Genomic DNA, 21,720 nt, shown 5'->3' on the forward strand with positions numbered 1-21,720 from the left:
ACCCCAGGGCAGGGCCCATGGCACCCCCAGGGGGCGCTCGTGCTGCAAGATCAGCATGTTATAAAGAAGGGAAAAAGTCAAAGTGGTTTTCCCTCAAAGCAAACTGGAAAGATCTCGGGCAAGAATCCAACATGTTTAAGCAATTACAGGCAAAAGAGATTTCAAGGAAATGTCCCAGCTACTGGTGGGATTCTAGGGCCACGGTGCCAGCCTCACTGGGGGACCCTTGGGTGTCCCCACAGCATTGTTACCCCCAGCTGGACAGCTGGTAGTGTGCACGGAACGGACCTGAGGGGTGGAGATGCTGTCCGGTCAAGGCTGTGCTGTGACCTCGGGTGACCTCCTCCAGCCCTCGTTTCCACTCTCGTTTACAAAGGCGCAAAGGCTCTCCTCCTGGCATCGCGCTCTGGGTAGAGGTTACATTTTGGCTAAATGACTCGCTCTGGCCAAGAGCGAGCCCGGTCCACTGGGCTTTTATCTGCTGCAGGCTCCCCTCCCCCCCGCCACAGTCCCTAACTGAGTTCCACCCCCTCCCACACGGTGGGTTGAGCAGTGTGCCCCCAAAATTCATGACCACCCAAAACCTCAGATGGTGACCGATATGAACTGAATTCTGGTCCCCCAAATTCCTCTGTGGAAGCCCTGACCCCCAGGACCTCAGACTGTGATTGTATTTGGAGATGGGGTGTTTAAAGAGGAGATTAAGGTAAAATGAGGCCCTGAGGGTGGGCCCTGAGCCAATGGGACTGGGGTCCTTATAAGAAGACAGATTAGGACACAGACACGCACAGAGGGGAGACCATGTGAGGACATGGGCAGAAGGCAGCCGTCCTCACACCAAGGAAAGAGGCCTCAGAGGGGACCAGCCCTGCCGACACCGCGATCTGGGATGTCCAGCCTCCAGCACTGCGAGAGAATAAGTGTCTGTTGTTCAAGGCCCCGGCCTGTGGTATTTGGTTGTGGCAGCTTGAGCAGACTACTTTGGTGACCTTATTTGGAAATAGGGTCTTCACAGATGTAATTAGTTGAAGTAAGATGAGGTCACGCTGGAATAGGATGGGCCCTAACCCAATGCTGGTGTCCTTATAAGAAGAGGAGAGACACTCAGAGACAGAGGGAAGGTCACATGACAACGGGGGCAGAGACTGGGCTGATGTGTCCATAAGCCCAGAACTGTCTGGAGCCCCAGAGGCTGGAAGAGGCAGGAAGGACCCTCCCCCGAGCCTCTGTGACATCTTGACCTCGGACGTCTGGCCTCCAAGACTGTGGGAGAATAAGTCTCTGTTGTTCTAAGCTGCCCAGTCTGGGGTCATCTGCTACGGTGGTCTCAGGACGCTGTCACCCCTCTGCGGTTTCCCTTCCCCACATTCTGACAGCCTATGGAGGAGCCAGGTCACCGCAGCCCGTCCTCCAAACACCCCTCTGGTTAGCAGAGGGTCTCCTTCACCCACTCTTGTCCTCAAAAGCGTTCACAGTGCCTTGGGGGGGACTGCTTCTACTTAAAATTTTATTTTATTTAATTAATTAATTTATTTTTAAATTTTTTTGCGGTACGCGGGCCCTCACCGTTGTGGCCTCTCCCGTTGCGGAGCACAGGCTCCGGATGCACAGGCTCAGCGGCCATGGCTCACGGGCCCAGCCGCTCCGCAGCATGTGGGATCTTCCCAGACCGGGGCACGAACCCATGTCCCCTGCATCGGCAGGCAGACTCTCAACCTCTGCGCCACCACGGAAGCCCTAAAATTTTATTTTTGACTGGATATATTAGTCCATTCAGGTTGTTATCACAGAACCCTGCAGACTGGGGGGCTTAAACCACAGACATAATTCCTCATTGTCCCAGAGGCTGGAAGCCCATGATCAGGGTGCTGGCATGGCTGGTTCCTGGTGAGGGCCTACTTCCTGGCCTGCAGACAGTCGCCTTCCTGCTGTGACTTCACACGGCCAGAGCTCTCTCCATCCCCTTATAAGAGACCAGAGCTCTCTCCATCCCCTTATAAGGACACTAATCTCATCCTAAAGGCCCCACCCCCATGACCTCACCAGAACCCAATCAACCCCCAAGGGCCTCACCTCCAAACACCATCCCACTGGGGGTTAGGGCTTCAGCATGTGAATGTGGGGGACATAAACATTCGGTCCATAACATGGGGGTAGGTTATTATTATTAAATATCCACTGTGGGACTTCCCTGGAGGTCCAGTGGTTAAGACTCCCTGCTTCCACTGCAGGGGGTGCGGGTTTGATCCCTGGTTGGGGAACTAAGATCCCACATGCCGCACAGCATGGCCAAAACAAAAAATCCACTGTGTACAGGTGGGGGGCCAGGCAAGGGATGGGTGGGGCCCCCGTGGCTCCATAGCGCCTGGCAGGGGAGCTCATCCAGAGCTGACACGCCCCACAGGCCTGCCAACCTAGCAGCTCCCTCTGCCCCCAGTCCCTCTGAACCACTCCTGTTAGTGGAAGCTTTTGAGGAACACACAGCTTTGCCCTGCAAAAGTTAACGGCCACAAAGGGTGCCTGGCATGCAGAGCATGTCTGGGGAAAGACCCGGAAACCAGTAAGTCACTTGTTTACAGGAAGGGAGGCTGAGGGCTGGGAGCACAGGTGGGAGGGGAGACACCATTTTCACAGGACACAATTGGCACCTTTTGAATTCTTGTACCGAGGCATATTTATTTACTCAGAAACTCAGTTTTTCTTCCTAGGGGTGTCTGGGCCCGAGTGAGGGCAGGAGAGGGAAAAGCCATGTATTGGCCCAGCTCCCTGATTCTGCAGCTCGGACTGGGCTCCCCCTGTCCTGGGGGGCAGACAGGTGACCCACAGGCTGAGGCCAAGGTGTCAAACCAGAACAAAAAAATGTTTCATACTCCAAAGAATTGAAAGCGGGGTCTCAAACAGATAACTGTACCCCTGTGTTCACAGCAGCATGACTCCCAACAGCCAAAAGGTAGAAAGAACCCAAGTATCCATGGACGGATGATGGATAAACACACGTGGTCCATCCACACAATGGAAAATGATTCAGGCTCGAAAAGGAAGGAGATTCTGACACTTGATATACTGTGGATGGACCCCAAGGACATGATGCTCAGTGAGAGAAGCCAAACACAGAAGGACAAGTACTGTCTGATTCCACTCATGGGGTCCCTAGAGGAGTCACATCCACGGAGACAGGAAGTAGATGGTGGGGGCCAGGGGCTGGGGGAGGGGCTGGGGAGTCAGCATTTCATGGGGACAGTTTCTATTCGGGAAGATAAGAAAGTTCTGGAGATGGATGGTGGGGATGGTTCCATGACAATGTGAATGTATTTAATGCCACTTAACTGTGCACTTAAAAATGGTGAATTTAATGCCATTTGTATTTCCACACACACACACACACACACACACACACACACACACACACACACACATACGAAGATGCTCCAAGTGTTCACAAGAGCCTGTGTCTGTCCTGGGTGTGCGTGTGTGCAGCAACACAGCCCATGCATAAACAGGGCAACCCTGGTGGCCTCACAACACAGGTGACTGTCACCAGGTGGCATATCCACCACCCCACCCCACCCCACCCTCCAGGAGGTGGCTGAGCACATTAGAGTCCTAAGGGAAGGGTTCAGGGACCTGCTCCACTGAGCTTTCCTGATAATTCCCAAGGACGGAGGGGAGGGCAGGTGGGCAGGCATGGGGACCCGGCACCTCAGCTCCCACCCCCGGCTCCCTGGCTGTTTACTGAGCTTAGACGTGTCCACTCTGCTGGCCAAGCTGTTCCTGCCCCGAGATCAGGAAAACAAGGTCAGCTCAGGACATGGAAGCACTGCCCTGGCTGTTGTCCTTCTTGGTGGCTGTGGGGCCGGGACCCACAGAGGGTGGACCCCTGCTGGTCACCTCCCAGGGGCATGGGCTCTGGGCCAGGGGGCATGTTCTGTCCCCATGGTTCCCCAACTTCTTTCTCCCCCTCAGTCAAGGGGAGGGGCCCTGGGGCGGGGAGCAGGGGTCCAGGGCTCTCCGGCAACCTGCTGAAGGGCCTGGGGGTCCCTCACTCTGGTTTCCATGGATACCAGAGAAGCTGGAAGACCCCTGAAACCTTCAGGAAGAAGGAAGGCAGAGCCCAGAAAGGGGAAGGGCGTGGGGCTCGGGTGGGAGAACTCCAGTGACAGTGGGGTGACAGGACACGCTTCCCATCTGCCTAGAGCCTTCACTGTGCCACCCAGGGACACGGACTGCAGAGCTGATGACCTCATCTCCTCCGGCAGCAGCCCAGGGTGGCTGGGGCAGCTATCACCCCAATTTTACCAAAGGGAAACTGAGGGTGGGAGCAGATGCCTGCCTGACCAGGGGTCTCAGAGCTGGGAGGTGCCGAGGGACATGCTGCTTCTTGGGCCTGGCTCCAGTGTCCGGCCCCACCCCCAAGCATTGTAGAAACGGCCCTGAAACCCCCTGGGCCTCTGCCACAACTGCTGGGGGCGACTGGGGCACCCTCACCTTCTCTGTGCCTCAGTTTCCTAATCTGGAAAACAAGGTCAACTGATTGTTGCCATGGGTGGGGCTGGAACCCTCTATGGCTCCTTCCTGCCCTGAGGATAAGATGGTCTCTGCCCAGGGCCTCCTCGCTCCCTCTGCCTCACCTTGCACCCCTGCCCACCATCCTGGAACCAGCCTCTACTCCTAGATACACACTGCTCCCGCCACCTGGAGGTCCCTCCCACCCCAATCGGCTCCAGGGCATTGGCATGCTCAACTCAGACGTCACTTCCTCCAGGAAGGCCTCCCTGAAGCCCCGGAGGGAGCACCTCAGGCAGTGCTGTCACCATCAACTCACTCAACCAGGGTTTCAACTGGGGTGATTCTACCCCCCAGGGGACGTTGGGTAATGTCTGGGGACATCTGTGGTTGTCACGACTGGGGGGCTCCTGGTATCGAGTGGGTGGGGGCCAGGGATGCTGCTCCACACCCCACAGAGCCCAGGACAACCCCGCACAGAGAACAACCTGGCCTCAGTGTTCACAGTGTCCTGGGCCCTGCCCCTCGGCCCTGGGACGCAGGAGACCTGGTTGCTGGTTTGCCAGGGGCACGTGCGTGTGCGGCTGCCTCTCCTCCCACCTACTCTGCATGCCTGTCCTCACTCTGCAGCCCCGGCTCGAGGCAAGGACACCCACAGCTGGCAGCCTGGCTCTCTGTGGCTCTGGGCTGCCTGGCTTTGCGAGTCCTGCAGTCAGAGGGCCCTGGCTCCGAGCTCGCCTCTCGTCCGGGCAGAGCTGTGAATCGGCCGGTAGGTTAGTCAGGGACCCAGGGACGGCGCGTCCCATTCCAGGAGGCTCACGAGCTCAGACCTTGGCCCCAGCCGCTGACTCAGCCAGGGAGCCAGAGTGCGGTCATCACTCCTTCTGGTGCACGATGAGTACATTCTCCGCTGGCCCCACCATGCCGCCGGTCCTGGTCACAGGCTCACCTCTCTGCTCAGGAGGTCAGGTGAGGATTCCTCCCGAGCCTCATTCTTTCTTTCTTACACTCGCTAAACATCCGGCCCGCAGTTGGGCGAGATCCCTGACCTGAAGGAGCTTACAATCCCAGCCTGGGTGACACATGCAGCTAATCTGAATGTCACAGAACAGTTATCGCGTGGCCCTGGGCCACTTACTCAGCCTCTCTCTGCTCCTAGTTTCTCTTCTATGACGTGGAGATGATTATCTCTAACTGGCAGAGCTGAGGTGAGTTTCAGAACGAGCATGAGAAGGCAACAGGGTAGGTGTATCGATCAGCTACTGTTGCATGACAAATCACCACCAACTTAGGGTCTAAGACAACACCCTTTGTCATCTCCTGGTTTCTGTGTCAGGAAACGGGGGTGTGGCTTAACTGGGCCCTCAACTCGGGTTCTCAAAAACCTGAAATCAAGGGATTGGCCGGGCTGAGCTCTCATCTAGGAACTTAGGGTCCCCTTCCAAGCTCATCTGACTGGTTGGCAGAGTCCACTTCCCTGCAGTTGTAGGACTGAGGCCCCACTTTCCTGCTGGCTGTTGGGAGGCGGCTGCTCTCAGCTCCCATGGCCTCCTCCACGGGCAGCTCACGATGTGGCTGTTTGCTTTTTTCAAAGCCAGTAGGAGAGTGTCTGCTGTTGCTCTGGTCTCTCTCTCTCTCTCTCTCTCTCTTTCTTGTGGTAAAAAGCATACAACCATCCTAACCATTTTTAAGTGCACAGCTCAGTGGCATCAAGCATATTCACATTGTTGGGCAACCATCCCCATCATCGTCTCCAGAACTTTCTCATCTTCTCAAACTGAAGCTCTGTCCCCCTGAAACACTGACTCCCCACCCCTCCCCCAGCCCCTGGCCCCCACCATCTACTTCCTGTCTCTGTGGATCTGACCCCTCTAGAAAGGCTTCTTCTGGTCTCTTGTAAGGGCTCGTCTGATTAGGTCAGGCCCACCCAGACAATCCTTGTGATGAAAGAACTCAAAAGTCCACTGATCAGGGGTCCCTTGGGCCATATCACGTCAGCCTAACCACAGAGTGGCATCCCATCCATTCCAGGTTCTGCCCACACTGAGGAGCAGGGATAGGACAGTGTGTGGACACCAGGGGGGCGGGGATCTTTGGTGCCATCTTGGAATTCCCCCTCCCGCGGGAGGTGCGCAGACATGGGGTGCTGCCACTGTATGGGCTCCCGTGAGGAAGAAGCACACAACAAGCCCCCACCCCCTGGGGAGCGCCTACCATTCAGGGCGCAGAGAAGACAGCAGAGAACTCTGGGGAAGTTGAGGAGGCCTTGATTCCAACAACGGGATGTCTCAGCAGTCCTCGGAGCCTGGGCAGAATGGCTAGGGGAGGATGAGGGACAGTTCTCACCCCCCAGAGAGAACTGGGGTACCTCACTATAACTCCCGGCCCTCCCCGTCACTCCTCCCTCTGGTGGCCCTCCTGTGGATGCCAGGACTGCGGTGGTGACAGCGGGCCCGCCCCCTGTGCTCAGAAAGGGCAAGTGAGTCGCCTGGGGTGCCCGTGTGAGTGAGGGGTGCACCTGGATTTGAACCTGAGCCTTCTGGTGCTGGGAGCCTCCACAGAATTGCAGACCACTCCCCCAAGAGAATAAACCCACTGGAAGGGCTGGCTGCCTAATAAGGTGGCAGACAAGATGCCCAGAATTGTGGGAAAAGAGAGGCACGGCCCTGCACGACGAGAGTGGGGCACTGCGCCGCCCAAGGTTAGATGTTCGTATCTGTTTTTCCCAGCCCCCCCAAACACAGCAGGAAGAGCTCTCTCCACTCTGCAGACATGTGACAGTCCTACACACCCACAAATTAAACAGAGCCGAATCTGTGCACGTGACAGAGGGCCCAGAACTCTGCACACACGCAGTCCCTACGCCAACTTCCTATTTTTGTGCAATAGTTACACGAGATGCCGCCACTGAGGGGAGCTGGGGGAAGGGTGCATGAGATCGCTCTGTACGGGTTTTGCAACTTCCTATGAATCTGGAATTATTTCAAATTAAAGTTTTTTTAAAAAAAAAACAGGTGAGGGGACTCCCCTGGCAGTCCAGTGGTTGAGACTCAGTTTCCACTGCAGGGGGCACGGGTTCAATCCCTGGTTGGGGAACTAAGATTCCACATGCCCCACAGCGCGGCAAAAATAAATAAATAAAAATAAAGAACCAGGTGAAGCCACGGGTTTGTTTAGCTGTGACGAGGACAAAGCACGCTTTCTCCAAGCACCGCCTTTCTACCCCAACCCTGACCCACGCGCGGTGCCTCCAGCAAGGAAGGCGAGGGTAAAGAGACCCCCTGCACGGTCCTGGTGGAGGCTCAGCATGGCTGGGTCTGGAATGACCATGCCCCCTTCTCCCGCTTTGTGGCCATAAGGATTCTAAGTCCCCAAACCCCTGCCCCCTGTGGACCAACCCCCAAGTGTGGGCAGGACTGTGAACGTGATACCATTTCCCATATTAGGTGATTTCCTACAGAAGAAGGGATTTGGAGGGTGTACTTAAAGCCCAGAGACAGTTGACTTTGAGTTGATCAAAAGGACAAATCACGTGGGTGGGCCTGACCTAGTCCAAGGGCAGGGCCCTCCCTGCAGTGAGAGACTGAGGGAAGAGGGGGCCCACAGAGGAGACCATGAGGCTGGGCCAGGACCCGGCGGCCTCCAAGAGCTAAGAGTCGTCCCCAGCATGCTGTTAGAAAGGCAATGGGCACTTGGGCCTGACGACTGAAAGGAACCAAATCCTGCCGACAGCCTGAGAGAACTTGGAAGTGGATCCTTCCCCAGTCGAGCCTCAGGTATGAACTCAGCTCTGGCCAGGCCGAGTTAGACCCTGAGCAGAGGCCCCAGCCACACTGTGCCTGCAGTTCTGCCCCAACAGACAGGGGAGGTGTAAGGTGCTGAGCCTGTGGTGGCTTGTTACACGGCAATAGCTAGCTAGTACACTCCCCATGGGATGGCAGAGCAGACTGCCTGGGGTTTTATAATCACTGTCACATTTAGTCACACGCAGGGGATGCTCCTACAGCTCGGGAAATTCCAAGGGCTTTGGGAGCTGGGAGCCAGGACCCATGGCTGAAGTCCAAAATATGTATTTATGATAAGTCACAAGATCACACCCACCAAAGGCTCCATCTCCAACTGTCATCACACTGGGGGGTAGGTTTTAACATCTGAATTTGGGGGGACACCAATGGCAATTAGAAACAAGCTCTCAACACCCCAGTTCCCTGTGACCCTGCATTTTGCAGCACCTGCTCAGGTCCCCAACCCACCCTCAGCCCCCCGCCCCAACTCCCAGGCCCTCCCCAGGCCATGCCTCAGTCCTATGTCATACACACCCACTGTGTACACTGTACTGGGACCTTCTGCACACAGACACACGTGTTTTAGCCTGGCGAGGCCTGGCATGCAGGTGTCGGCCGACTCAATGAATGAAGCAGTAGGGGAGGGAATAAGGAGGAAGAGGCACGTCCTCGGTGCCCACCGGCTCAGATGGAGTCAGGCCAGTGCGTTGCAGGGTGGAGAACTGGCCCTGGGGTGTGGGGAGCTCCTTCTGCCCACCCCAAATGGGCCACTCTTCAGCCTCCCGCAGCTCCCTCTCCTCCCCTGCCCCCCACCTTCTTATCATATGTGACTGTCACCCTGTGCGTGTTTGGAGTCAAACGAGGCCTTGAATCTGTGACTCTACCTATGACCGCATGTGTGTATCATCCCTGCCCTGAGGGAGGCTGACTAGCAACGCGCCCGTGACTGGGGATACAGGGGTCTCTGTGCCTTGGCTGCCGCCTGGGCTGAGCCAGTTCTCGCTGCCCCACGGGAGGAAGCCCGGCTCTGCTGTATCAGACATGAGCCTCTCTGGGCCTCGATGTTCAGACTGGTAGAACCAGGTGGTAGCACTAACTAGTCCATAAGGGGATTAGCCCGCAGGGTCCGGAAGAGTGGGGCCTGGGTGGGAACCACGGTGAAAACTCACAGTAGAGCATAAAGAGAGTGAGCTCGATTGATCCTGGGAGCAAGAACCTTGTGGAGAAGGGGTCTCTCCTCCCACTCGCTGGGTGCTGCTGACATGGGGCCGGGACATCCTCTGGGGGGCCATCCTGGACACTGTGGGGTATGGAACAGCCTCCTTGGCCCCCACCCACTCATGCCAGGAACTCCCTAGTCATGACAACCACAGACGTCCCCAGACAAGGCCAGATGTCCCCTGGGGGCAGGATCACCAGGGTGAGACCCTGCTGTAGGGGGTCAAACTCATGTCTGAACTGCCCCCACTGCCATGGGAAGCACCACGTGGCCTGCTCTCCAGAATCAGAGCTGCAGCCTGCAGGGAGAGGGCTCCAGGCCCTGCGGGCCGCAGCGGGGGCCCCCTTGGCCGGTTTCTGCGCGGAACCCCATAATTACATATGTATCGTATATGCTCTCTATCAGGAAGGCAGGGACAGCAGAAGCCGTGACCTTCCACGAGCAGAACGTTTTAAGGTTTTTAACTGTCTATCTTGGCAGTTCTTTCAGGAGAACAGCTTGTCCGTGGAGAGAACTGATAATAATGTACATTTCAACACACCCGGGACAGATCAGAAGTGGGTAACCAACCAGGAGAAAGAAACACGCTCTGGCTTGCCAGCTGGGTTGGAGTTTGCTCCCCACACCAGGGCCACTCTCTCAAGATAAAGGGCTCTAATAGGCGCTTTCAGCAGAAATGTTCGCAAACTCCCGGGAGAACAGGGGCTATCAGAGAAACACCCTGCTGTTGGGAGGTCACGGAGTGCTGCACTCACCATGAGCGGGAGGGCTGGAGAAGTGCCTGAGAAATCGTTCTCAACCAAGAATCACCCCAGTCCGTGCAAAATCTTCTCATTTCCACCTTGGCCCCCTTTCAGGTGCTCAGTGGCCGCCTGGGGCTCACGGCTACCATACTGGAAAGCCCAGCTCTCTCTCAAAGAACAACGGCACCTCCATAAGGAAAGCCAGCACCACGAAGGCCCACACCAGAGCCCTGGCACAGCTGCCACACTGTAGGGACACTTGCTAAGCCCTTCCATGAGGCAGGAACCAACTGGCTGTGGTCCCGGCCACTCAGAACTTCCAAACCAACAGGAAAATCCACCCAGTGGGGCCCTAAACACATCTAAAGACAGAGTGAGAGAGGGACCAGTGAGGCAGGGGTCTCACCCGGGCGACCCTGCCCCCATGGGACACTGTGTGATGCCTGGGGACATCTGTGGTTGTCACAACCGGGGGCTCAGGGAGGCTGCTCCACACCCCACAGCGTCCAGGCCCTGAGGTCAGCACACCTGAGAGGGAGAGACCCCAAATTGGCCCATGATTCTAACTGACACATCAGTCCTGTGAGAGCTGGGGATTTTGCCCGCCCTGCTCACTGCCGTCGCCCAGAGCCTGGCCTGGGCAGACAATGGGAAATCCTTGCTGAGGGGATGGAGGAAATCTTTGGGAGGGTCATCCAGTGCCTGGCCAGGCCGGGCAGCCACTGCCCAGGTGCCTGTACTGGGAGGTGACACACGCCCGAGGGTGCCGCAGGGGGACACTGGGCAGATTCCAAATGAGGAGGCTTTGAGCGTGGCTGCCTGGGGAAGCCCCCGGGGGCCAGAGCCGCCGGCCCGGCTCCAGGCGACAGGGGAGAGAGTCACAGAAGCAAGACCCAGGCGTCACGGCGGGGTTGCCCACCTTCACCCTTTGGCCTTCGTTCCCTGGTCCAGGCTCTGCTCCGGCCACTGGAGGGTGCTGGGGCCAGGGCGGGTTCGGGGGTACAGGTGCCGTGAGCCCGCCAAGGTCACAGAGCCCGTGTTTTGTGCCTCCCTCTTACACCCAACGGACCCACAGAGGTCTGCAAGCGAGGGCGGGGGTGTGTGGTGTGTGTGCCCAGAACAGGGTGACCATGGGACCCTGGGGGCTGAACCAGAATGTCTCGGAGAACGTGGACGGGTGGTCACGGGTCTCCAAAAGGGCCGAGGGGTTGACTGAAGACAGCTGGGCGCCCCCTTGCACCCCCTCCATCAACATCCCTGCCTGGCTCAAGGCCGGCCCCGCCAGACCCCGTGGACTTTCACTGCCCCCTAGTGGCCGCCAGTGGGAACTGCAGCACTCTAGGGAATGACTCCAGCCCCAGACCCCAAACTCCGGGTCCTCTTTTAGCCCTGGTGTCTGCAGAAATTGAGTGCAGCAGATCAGCTTGCTGTCACCAGGATGGGTGGGTTGCTTGGTGACACCCTGGCTTTCCTGGAAAGGCGGCGGCCAAGCAATAGGAGACCCCCCTGCCCGCCCCCGGTGCTGTGGGGAACTGGATGTGAGGACGCCTGCAGATGCTGAGCACAAGGCCTGGTAAACAGGATGTGCTCATAGTGACTATGAGACTAAAAAGCAATCAGGAAAAGGCCCGATTCCCCCCTTCCAGGAACACATACAGGAGAGTAGGCTTCCTTGGAACAGAAAACCGCTGCAAGGCCAGTGGTGGGTACCAGCTCAGGGTACAATTCTGTCTCCCCCAGCGGTCAGTCACTGGGCACTGTTGAAAGGGAGGCTGGTCCTCCTCTGTGGGGGGCGTCCTGGGTACTGCAGGGTGTGGACCAGCATCCCTGCCCCCACCCCCTTGATGCCAGGAGCCCCCCAGTCATGACAACCATAGATGTCCCCTGACATGGCCCAGTGTCCCCTGAGTGGGGAGCAGGGGGTCGGAATCATGCCTGCGTGAGACCCACTAGCACAGCTGAATTTCAAATGGTACAAGGATTTAAGGGTAAAATACACGATCCGAACAAAATGCAGGTGAATTGTCTTTTTATAATCTTGACATTTGGAGGAAGGCCACACAAAACACAAAGGAGAACGTGGGTGTGCGCGAGACATTTCAGATGCCCGATGACAAAACCCACTGTGAGCAAAGTGCAAAGACACACTCAGAAAAACATTCGCAGTGGACGGCGTACACACAGAGAAATAGAATTTAAACGCATCACTGGGACTTCCCTGGCGGTCCAGTGGTTAAGCCTCTGCACTTCCAATGCAGGGGGCAAGGGTTCAGTCCCTGGTCAGGGAACTGAGATCCCACATGCCGTGTGGCGGGGCAAAAAAAAAAAAAAAAACTGCTGGGAGAGAAACCCCAACAGAAAGGACGCAGCTGGGCCATTTGCCTTAGAGAAACGGCTGCGCTCACGAAAAGGAAGCCTGGACGCAGGAGCTGAAATCCCCTGGGCTTGTCAGGTTGGCAAGGACGTAAAACTGAACTTGGGAGGATAGGGAGACGCACCCTGGGATGGGAAATGGTGCGTTTCTGGAGGTCTTTGCGGCTGAAGGTCAAAATGTAAATGAGGGCTTCCCTGGTGGCGTAGTGGTTAAGAATCCGCCTGCCAATGCAGGGGACACGGGTTCAAGCCCTGGCCCAGGAAGATCCCACATGCCGCGGAGCAGCTAGGCCCGTGTGCCACAACTACTGAGCCTGCGAGCCACAACTACTGAAGCCCGCGCGCCTAGAGCCTGTGCTCCACAACAAGAGAAGCCACCGCAATGAGAAGCCCACGCACCACAACGAAGAGTAACCCCCTCTCACAGCAACTAAAGAAAGCCCATGCATAGCAACCAGGACCCGATGCAGCCAAAAATAAATAAATTAATTAATTATTTTTTAAAAAGAGAGTGAATTTCAAGTTGCATAGGAAATGTATAAAATATGATTTTTTAAAACTGTAGGGGGCTTCCCTGGTGGCGCAGTGGTTGAGAGTCTGCCTGCCGATGCAGGGGACACGGGTTCGTGCCCCGGTCCGGGAAGATCCCACATGCCGCGGAGCGGCTGGGCCCGTGAGCCATGGCTGCTGAGCCTGCGCGTCCAGAGCCTGTGCTCCGCAACGGGAGAGGCCACAGCAGTGAGAGGCCCGCATACCACAAAAAAAAAAAAAAAAAAATGTAAATGAGAACACTCAGACTTAAATTCACAGACAAGGCAAACCTACTTCCAGGAATTTACCCCAAAGGACAACCAAGGATGTAGGAAGTCTGCACAAGGACATCTATCCCAGAACGTAGCAAAATTTAAAAAGAGAGAGAGAAAAAAAGAAAAACAGAAAAAGAAAATGAACACCCTCAAAAAAGCCCACTAATAAGACCAGTTAAATCAATTATAAAATTATTTTAAAAGAAATAAATTATAATTCAAATGACAATGTCCTACTGTATAGCACAGGGAATATCTTGTGATAAGCCATAATGGAAAAGAATATGAAAAGAGAATGTATGTATATGTATAACTGAATCACTTTGCTGTACAGCAGAAATTAACACAACACTGTAAATCAACTACACTTCAATAAATAAATTTTTTAAATGAAATAAATTATAGTTCATCTATAACACCCGGCTTCAGGAAAGAAGATGGTAATCTAGGTTTATGGATGAGGGAAGATGCCCATCAAGGGAATGCGTACATCAAACAGAAAATCCTACTTCTCCAAAACCCCGTGCGTGTGGGAGAAGTAATTCACAGAGGGACTCAGGAGGACACTCACTGAGGTGTCAGCAGTAGTCCTCGATGGGTGGGGGGTTTGGGGTGACTTACCTCTCCTCTGTCCTCGTCTAAATTCACTTTCGTTTTACAGGAAGTTGGTCAGATGTTAACACTACAGAGAAGGGTTGAGCGGGGCTAGCTCGTCCCGCACGCTGCGCAGACACATACCCCCTGCGTGACCTCGCCTGGCTCCGGGCCGTTCTCCAAACTCCCCTCCTGCTTGGCGACTTTGTGAGACAGAGTTAACACTGTGAATCTGTTTGGGGCCTTGGCGGAGCATAATCCGGCCAGACGGACTCCAGGGTTCCAATCTCAGCTTCTGCTCTTTGTCTGCAGGGACAGCCTCCCTCCCGAGCTGAGCTAAAATATATACGTTTTAACTTTACTGAGGTTCACTTTACACAGCATAAAAGTGGCTGGTTTGAAGGACACAACTCAGAGATTCTTTAGTCAGTTCACCAAGTCACGAGACCACCCCTACCCCTACCCCTACCCCGCGCAGTTCTGGACCCTCCGCTTCGCCCTGTAAGACACCTGGTGCCCAAGCACAGTTCTTCCCCATTCCCGCCCCAGCCCCAGCAACCCCGACTCACCTTTCTGTCCCTACACATTTGCCTTCTCTGGAAATTTCACCTGAATGAAATCATTTAGTGTCTGCCTTCCTGTCTAACATGTTTTCTTTTATACAAACACACACACACACACACACACACACACTGAATGAGAATATACGTTATAAGGATGTCAGATCTCCCTCAAATTTCTTGCTAAATTGAACACAACCTGAATCAAAGATCCATCTGTATTTTTGTTAGAAACCGGAAGTTTATTCCAAAGACGGCCTGAAAGAGGAAACTCCACGGAAGTAGCAAAGACATCTGTGACAGAATCAGAGGAGCACGGAGTGTGGTCCCTGCCTGGCAGGGAAACAGGCCTGACAATTACAGTCAATGAACCAGGTAGGCCATGGGGCAACCTCATTCATTCTCATGCTATTTCCTCTTCAAACATCACAAAAGCTACTCAAAGTCCTCTTGGGAATAAGACCAGAAACAAACAAGCAAGCAAGAGTTAAGAGACCAGGACTGAGCTTTATTTTGCTCCTGACTTAATCTTCCTGAGGCCTTCGCCACATTTCCCGACCTGCTGCCCCACTGCGTTGGGTGATGGGGTTCAGATATCTGTTGCACCCCACGACTTAGCTCTGCTCTGGCCATCGACGGGTCACCCTCCACGCAAATAGGAAATGGAGTGAAGCACCGTAGACCCACCGTAGACCCCAATTAAGCCTTTTGAGGAGGAAGCTAAGAGCTGGGAAGCAGGTGGCACTGACGGGCCTGCGCCACTCTGCGCCCATCCTGGGCGCGCTAGGACCCACCCTGCCGGACCACCCTGCCAGTCTCCCTGCTCTGTCCCCCTGCTCCCGGAGCCAAGGGCAGAAGACATCCCCTGTGGCTTCCGTGCCCTCTTGGTGGATAAGACGAACCCTCAGAAACGAGCAGAGCTGGGAAGATGCAGGCGTACACGGCGAGGACACCGCCTGGACAGCAAACCCCAACCTCTTAACTCATCCTGGCTCCGAACCGCCAATCAAAGGCCTGCGCAGACACTGAACGTGGAGAAAAGAAAAACCTCAGGACACTGACCTGTGCTGGAGGCCTGGCTGTCTTCAGCACCGAGGTTCAGGAACCCAATGTCCGCTCCCTGGAAGAAAAACGTACCACGTTAGCTGAGCATGACTGGCCCTGAAATGCTGGGTGGGTGTTAGCAGTGTCCGCGTGGAAGACTCGTGCGCTTGTGAATAGACATAAAAATTGCTCTGGGAGCCTGGCCTTCTGGTTACTCTGCCAGACGTTGAGGACGGCACAGATAGGATGCTTCAAAATGCAGAGAGGGTAAATGTAACAAAGGCAATTTGCCAGAAAGATTTGTTAGTGATTTACAATGTTATCCCTGATGAAGTTTTCACATGTTCCAAAACTGAATTGGATGGAAGGGTTGGATGTTCACATGACCTTTGATAGTTTATAAAAGATGTTCACCTGTATCATTTGATCCCAAGGTCCCCTGGGAGGAAGGGGAGGGGGCTGAGCCAACCCCCTGACCGAGGGTGCCCCAGAGTGCCCAGCTCATCGGGGGTTTGCCTGAAGCATGTGACCAACTAAATGCAATGTGGGATCCTGGAGGGGGTCTTGGGGCAGGAAAAAGACATTAGGGAAAACTAGTGAAACCTGAATACAGAGTAGATTGAGGTCGCAGAAATGTACCCACGTCCACCACTTGGTTGTCACAAACACACTGCTTATGAATGACGTGACCACTGGGAGAAATTAGGTGATGGGTAGACAGGAAGTCTCATTGAAACACCTCTAAAATTCTAAAATTATTCTAAAATGTTTATTTAAAAAAAACTCGGTTAAAAGATTTAGGGAAAGAGGGGCTTCCCTGGTGGCGCAGTGGTTGAGAGTCCGCCTGCCGATGCAGGGGATGCGGGTTTGTGCCCCGGTCCGGGAGGATCCCACATGCCGCGGAGCGGCTGGCCCCGTGAGCCATGGCCGCTGAGCCTGCGCGTCCGGAGCCTGTGCTCCGCAACGGGAGAGGCCACAACAGTGAGAGGCCCGCGTACTGCAAAAAAAAAAAAAAAAAAAAATTTAGGGAGAGAATTCCCTGGCAGTCCAGTGGTTAGGGCTCCACACTTCCAATGCAGGGGGCATGGGTTCGATCCCTGGTCGGGGAACTAAGATCCCACATTCTTCGCGGCATGGCCAAAAAATAAATAAATAAATGTTAAAAAATATATAAAAATTTAGGGAATCCTCTTGCACTGTTGGTGGGAATGTAAATTGGTACAACCACTATGGCGAACAGTGTGGAGGTTCCTCAAACAATTAAAAATAGCGTTGTCGGGCTTCCCTGGTGGCGCAGTGGTTGAGAGTCCGCCTGCCGATGCAGGGGACACGGGTTCGTGCCCCGGTCCGGGAGGATCCCACATGCCGCGGAGCGGCTGGGCCCGTGAGCCATGGCCGCTGAGCCTGCGCGTCCGGAGCCTGTGCTCCGCAACGGGAGAGGCCACAACAGTGAGAGGCCCGTGTACCGCAAAAAAAAAAAAAAAAAAAAAAAAAAGGAAAAAAAAATAGCGTTGTCATATGATCCAGGAATCCCACTCCTGGGCATTTATCTGAAGAAAACTCTAATTTGAAAAGATACGTGCACCCAAACATTCATAGCACTATTTACATTAGCCAAGACATGGAAACAACCTACATGTCCACTGACAGATAAATGGATAAAGAAGATGTGGTACATATGTACAATGGAATACTACTCAGCCATAAAAACGAACAAAATAATGCCATCTGCAGCAACATGTATGGACCTAGAGATTATTATACTAAGTGAAGTAAGTGAGAAAGAGAAAAATACCATATGATGTCACTTATATGTGGAATCTAAAATATGGCACAAATGAACTTATTTACAAAACAGAAAGAGACTCAGATTTCAAAAACAAACTTTCGGTTTGTTTACCGAAGGGGAAAGGTGGGGAGGAGGGATAAATTAGGAGGTTGGGATTAACATACACACACTACTACATATAAAATAGATAACCAACAAGGACCTACTGTATAGCACAAGGAACTCTACTCAATACTCTGTAATAACCTACACGGGAAAAGAATCTGAAAAAGAATAGATACATGTATATGTATAACTGAACCACTTTGCTGTACACCTGAAACTAACACAACATTGTAAATCAACTATACCCCAATATGAAAATTTAAAGTTAAAAATGATTTAAAAAAAGGGGGGGCTTCCCTGGTGGCACAGTGGATAAGAATCTGCCTGCCAATGCAAGGGACAGGTTTGATCCCTGGTCCGGGAAGATCCCACATGCCGCAGAGCAGCTAAGCCCATGCACCACAAGTACTGAGCCTGCGCTCTAGAGCCTGTGAGCCACAACTACTGAGCCTACATGCCACAACTACTGAAGCCTGCATGCCTAGAGCCCATGCTCCACAACAAGAGATGCCACTGCAATGAGAAGCCCGCACACCGCGATGAAGAGTAGCCCCTGCTTGCTGCAACTAGAGAAAGCCCGCGTGCAGCAACGAAGACCCAACACAGCCAAAAATAAATAAAATTTTTAAATTTTTAAAAATGATTAAAAAAATTAAAATTTAAATGCTGGTTCCCTTTCTCTGAATTGAGGCTAATTTGTTGCCAATCAAAGGCCAGGATGGAGAACCGACATCCCCACCGTCACCTGCAGGTGGCGCTGTGGCCTCAGGAACGCCCTCTGGGCTCCAGGAGTAGCTAGAATCTCCTCCAGAAGCAGGATCTGCTCTACCGGGCCCGCCGCCTAGGATTGGAACTGCTCTGGCTAGAGGGGTGCCCTGGAGAGCGCAGAGAGCCAGGCAGCAATGGACCGCAGGGATGAGAGATGCGAGGGCCAGAGCAACATGCCCATAGACCTGGAGGCCGAGACTCGCCTCAACGTTGCAGGGACCGTCTATGCCTCCGATCCTTCAACTTTTTGTTTTTTGAATCAATGAAAGACTCACAACAAGTTGGAAACTAGTACAGAGGGGTCCCGGGTACCCTTCACCCAGCCCCCCAGTGGCGGCTCCTTACGCAACTAGGGGACATTAGCCAAACCTGGAGACGGTGACTGATAAACCAGGCACCTTTTTTTTCAGTCTTATTGAGATATAATTCTCAGGCCACACAATTTGCATAAAGTGGAAAATTCAGTGGTCTTTCTGTACATTCACAAAGTTGTGTGACCATCACCGCAATCAATCTTTGAACATTCTCATCACCCCAAGAGAAGACCCCGTCTCCATGAGCAGTCACCCCCCTCCCCCTCCCCAGCCCCTGACAACCAGGAACCTACTCTCTGTGTCTGTGGATCTGCCTGTCCTGGATGTTTCCCATCAATGGAATCACACCCTGTGGGTCCTGTGTCTGGCTTCTCTCACTGAGCATCGTGTTCTCAGTGTCCATCCACGTGGTAGCGAGTGTCAGGGCTTCACCCCTTTTCACCGCTGAGTGATGCTCCCCTGTGTGGAGGGGCACAGTGGGTGTATCCATCGTCCACTGATGGACATTCGGGCTGTTTCCACTTCGGGCTACTGTGAATCACACTGCTATGAACATGGGCAGCTTATGAATCATTGTTGAGATGGTGTCTCTCCATCTCTGCCCTCACATCTACCATCTGCAAATCTCCCCAGGCCCCAGCCCTCTAACGTCCGCTGCTGGCTGTCCTCTAGTCCTTGGAGCTGGACTTGGGCAGTGAGGTGACCACCACAGAGCCTCCACCCCGGCTGTGCTCAGTCCAGACTTGCTTAGACCGGAGCAGAGAAGGGCGAGGACGAAACTCGTGTCCACAGGAACACGTACCCGGGGCTCACAGACAGCAGGCTGCGAGGCACACCAGCTGGCGTCAGGCTGTCCCTGTGATCTTCATTGACCAAGATGCTAGGCTTTCACTTTCCCATCAGGGTGAACCCCGAGCCCCCCGTGAGGGGCCAGCAGTGGATCGAGGTCATCAGGAGGACCTGCTATAGAATCCGCAGAGGTGGCGGCAAAATGAGAATGTGGGACCCCCTGTTCAAAAACTATTACAAATTTCAGGACGGTGACAGCAGAGCCCTGGGGTGCAGACAGGGTTGCATGAAGCCGGGCCTGCCGACCCCCCGCACACCCTGCCCTCAGAACTGCCGACAAGGCAGGGTCAGTAAATCTCAGACACAGACAACAAAAACGCCAGGTGCAAGGTGCCCAGCGCTGTGAGGGAGAAATAAATCACTGGAGGGAGGCAGACAGAACTTACAAGGGTGGTGATCAGGGGCCTGCATGGATAGGACATTCGCCCACTCTTGTCATGGGCAGGACTTTTTTTCTTTTTATTTTTTGGCTGTGCCGCCCGGCTTGCAAAATCTTAGTTCCCCAACCATGGATCGAACCTGCGCCCGCGGTACTGGAAGCGCAGAGTCCTAACCCCTGGACCACCAGGGAAGCCCCTGGGCAGCACTTCTTATGACCTGTGAGCCCCACCTCATCCACACTCTTTCCTTTTCTTTTCCTTTTTTAAAAATTGAGACAATTCACCTACTATAAAATTCACCCTTTTGAAGCGTCCAGTTTGGACTTCCCTGATGGCGCAGTGGTTAAGAATCCACCTGCCAATGCAGGGGACACGGGTTCGAGCCCTGGTCCGGGAAGATCCCACATGCCGCGGAGCAACTAAGCCCGTGCACCACAGCTACTGAGCCTGCGCTCTAGAGCCTGCGAGCCACAACTACTGAGCCCACGTGCCACAACTACTGAAGCCTGTGCACCTAGAGCCCATGCTCTGCAACAAGAGAAGCCACCGCAATGAGAAGCCCACGCACCATAACGAAGGGTAGCCCCCGCTTGCCGCAACTAGAGAAAGCCTGTGCACAGCAACGAAGACCCAATGCAGCCAAAAATAAATAAATAAATACATTTATAAATAAATGAAGTGTCCAGTTCAGTGTCTTTTAGGAGATTCACAGGGTTGTGGCATCATCACACTAATCCCGGGACACTGTCATCCCCCCTGAAGACACCTAGTGCCCATCAGCATCACATGGTTCAAAGCTGAGTCTCCCCTGAGCGAGGCGAGATCCCAGACCGCGGGAAGAGCGTGTGCTCTGCTCACCACGGCAGCTCACATTGCTGTCACCGCCGGCCCACAGAGGTGCTCGCTAGTTCTGGGGATTCTGCACAATCCAGTCAATGCCAAGGGCATAGCTGGGTGGTGTTAGGCGAGGCCCACTCCTGTCATCAAGTTCCATGAGACTGTGACGTGCATTTTTTTGTAATTCTTTTTGCTTTAATTGAAGTATACTTGATTTACAATATCATGTTAGTTTCAGGTTCACAGCATAGTACATACATACTGTGATTCAGTAATACATACACACAGACATATATATATTCTTTTTAAGATTCTTTCCCCTCATAGGTTATTACAAAATATTGAGTTCCCTGTGCTATACAGTAGGTCCTTTTTGGTTGTTTATTTTATACATAGTAAGTAGTGTGTATATGTGAATCCCAACCTCCTAATTTATCCTTTCCCCCACCCCACCTTTCCTCTTTGGTAACCATTAAGTTTTAGAAATAAGTTCATCTGCATCCTTTTTATTTAGATTCCACATATAAGTGATATCACATGATATTTGTCTTTCTCTGTCTGGCTTATTTCACTTAGTATGATAATCTCTAGGTTCATCCATGTTGTTACATGTTGCATTATTGCATTGTTTTTTATGACTGAGTAATATTCCATTGTGTATATGTACCACATCCTCTTTCTCAATTCCTCTGTCCACGGATATTTAGGCTGCTTCCATGTCTTGGCTATTGTAAATAGTGCTGCTGTGAACACTGGGGTGCGTCTGTCTTTTTTTTTTTTATGTTCTTTTTAAATTTATTTATCTATTTATTTGTGGCTGTGTTGGGTCTTCGTTTCTGTGCGAGGGCTTTCTCTAGTTGTGGCGAGCGGGGGCCACTCTTCATCGTGGTGTGCGGGTCTCTCACTGTCGCGGCCTCTCTTGTTGCGGAGCACAGGCTCCAGAAATGCAGGCTCAGTAGTTGTGGCTCACGGGCCTAGTTGCTCCGCGGCATGTGGGATCTTCCCAGACCAGGGCTCGAACCCTGCATTGGCAGGCAGATTCTCAACCACT

At 53.6% G+C, this 21,720-nt stretch overlaps 1 protein-coding gene across 1 annotated transcript in view; it reads right to left on the reverse strand.

The window, feature by feature from the left end:
* GNG7 (G protein subunit gamma 7) overlaps nucleotides 1-21,720 on the reverse strand; it is a 157,901-nt gene that overhangs the window by 92,556 nt on the left and 43,625 nt on the right. The window contains exon 2 of the mRNA XM_081233841.1: nucleotides 15,646-15,703. The gene's annotated coding sequence lies outside the window, so the exon portion shown is untranslated. The remainder of the gene's footprint in view (nucleotides 1-15,645; nucleotides 15,704-21,720) is intronic.

The sequence above is a fragment of the Mesoplodon bidens genome (assembly GCF_964165515.1).
Source record: "Mesoplodon bidens genome assembly, chromosome: 4".
NCBI lineage: Eukaryota > Metazoa > Chordata > Mammalia > Artiodactyla > Ziphiidae > Mesoplodon > Mesoplodon bidens.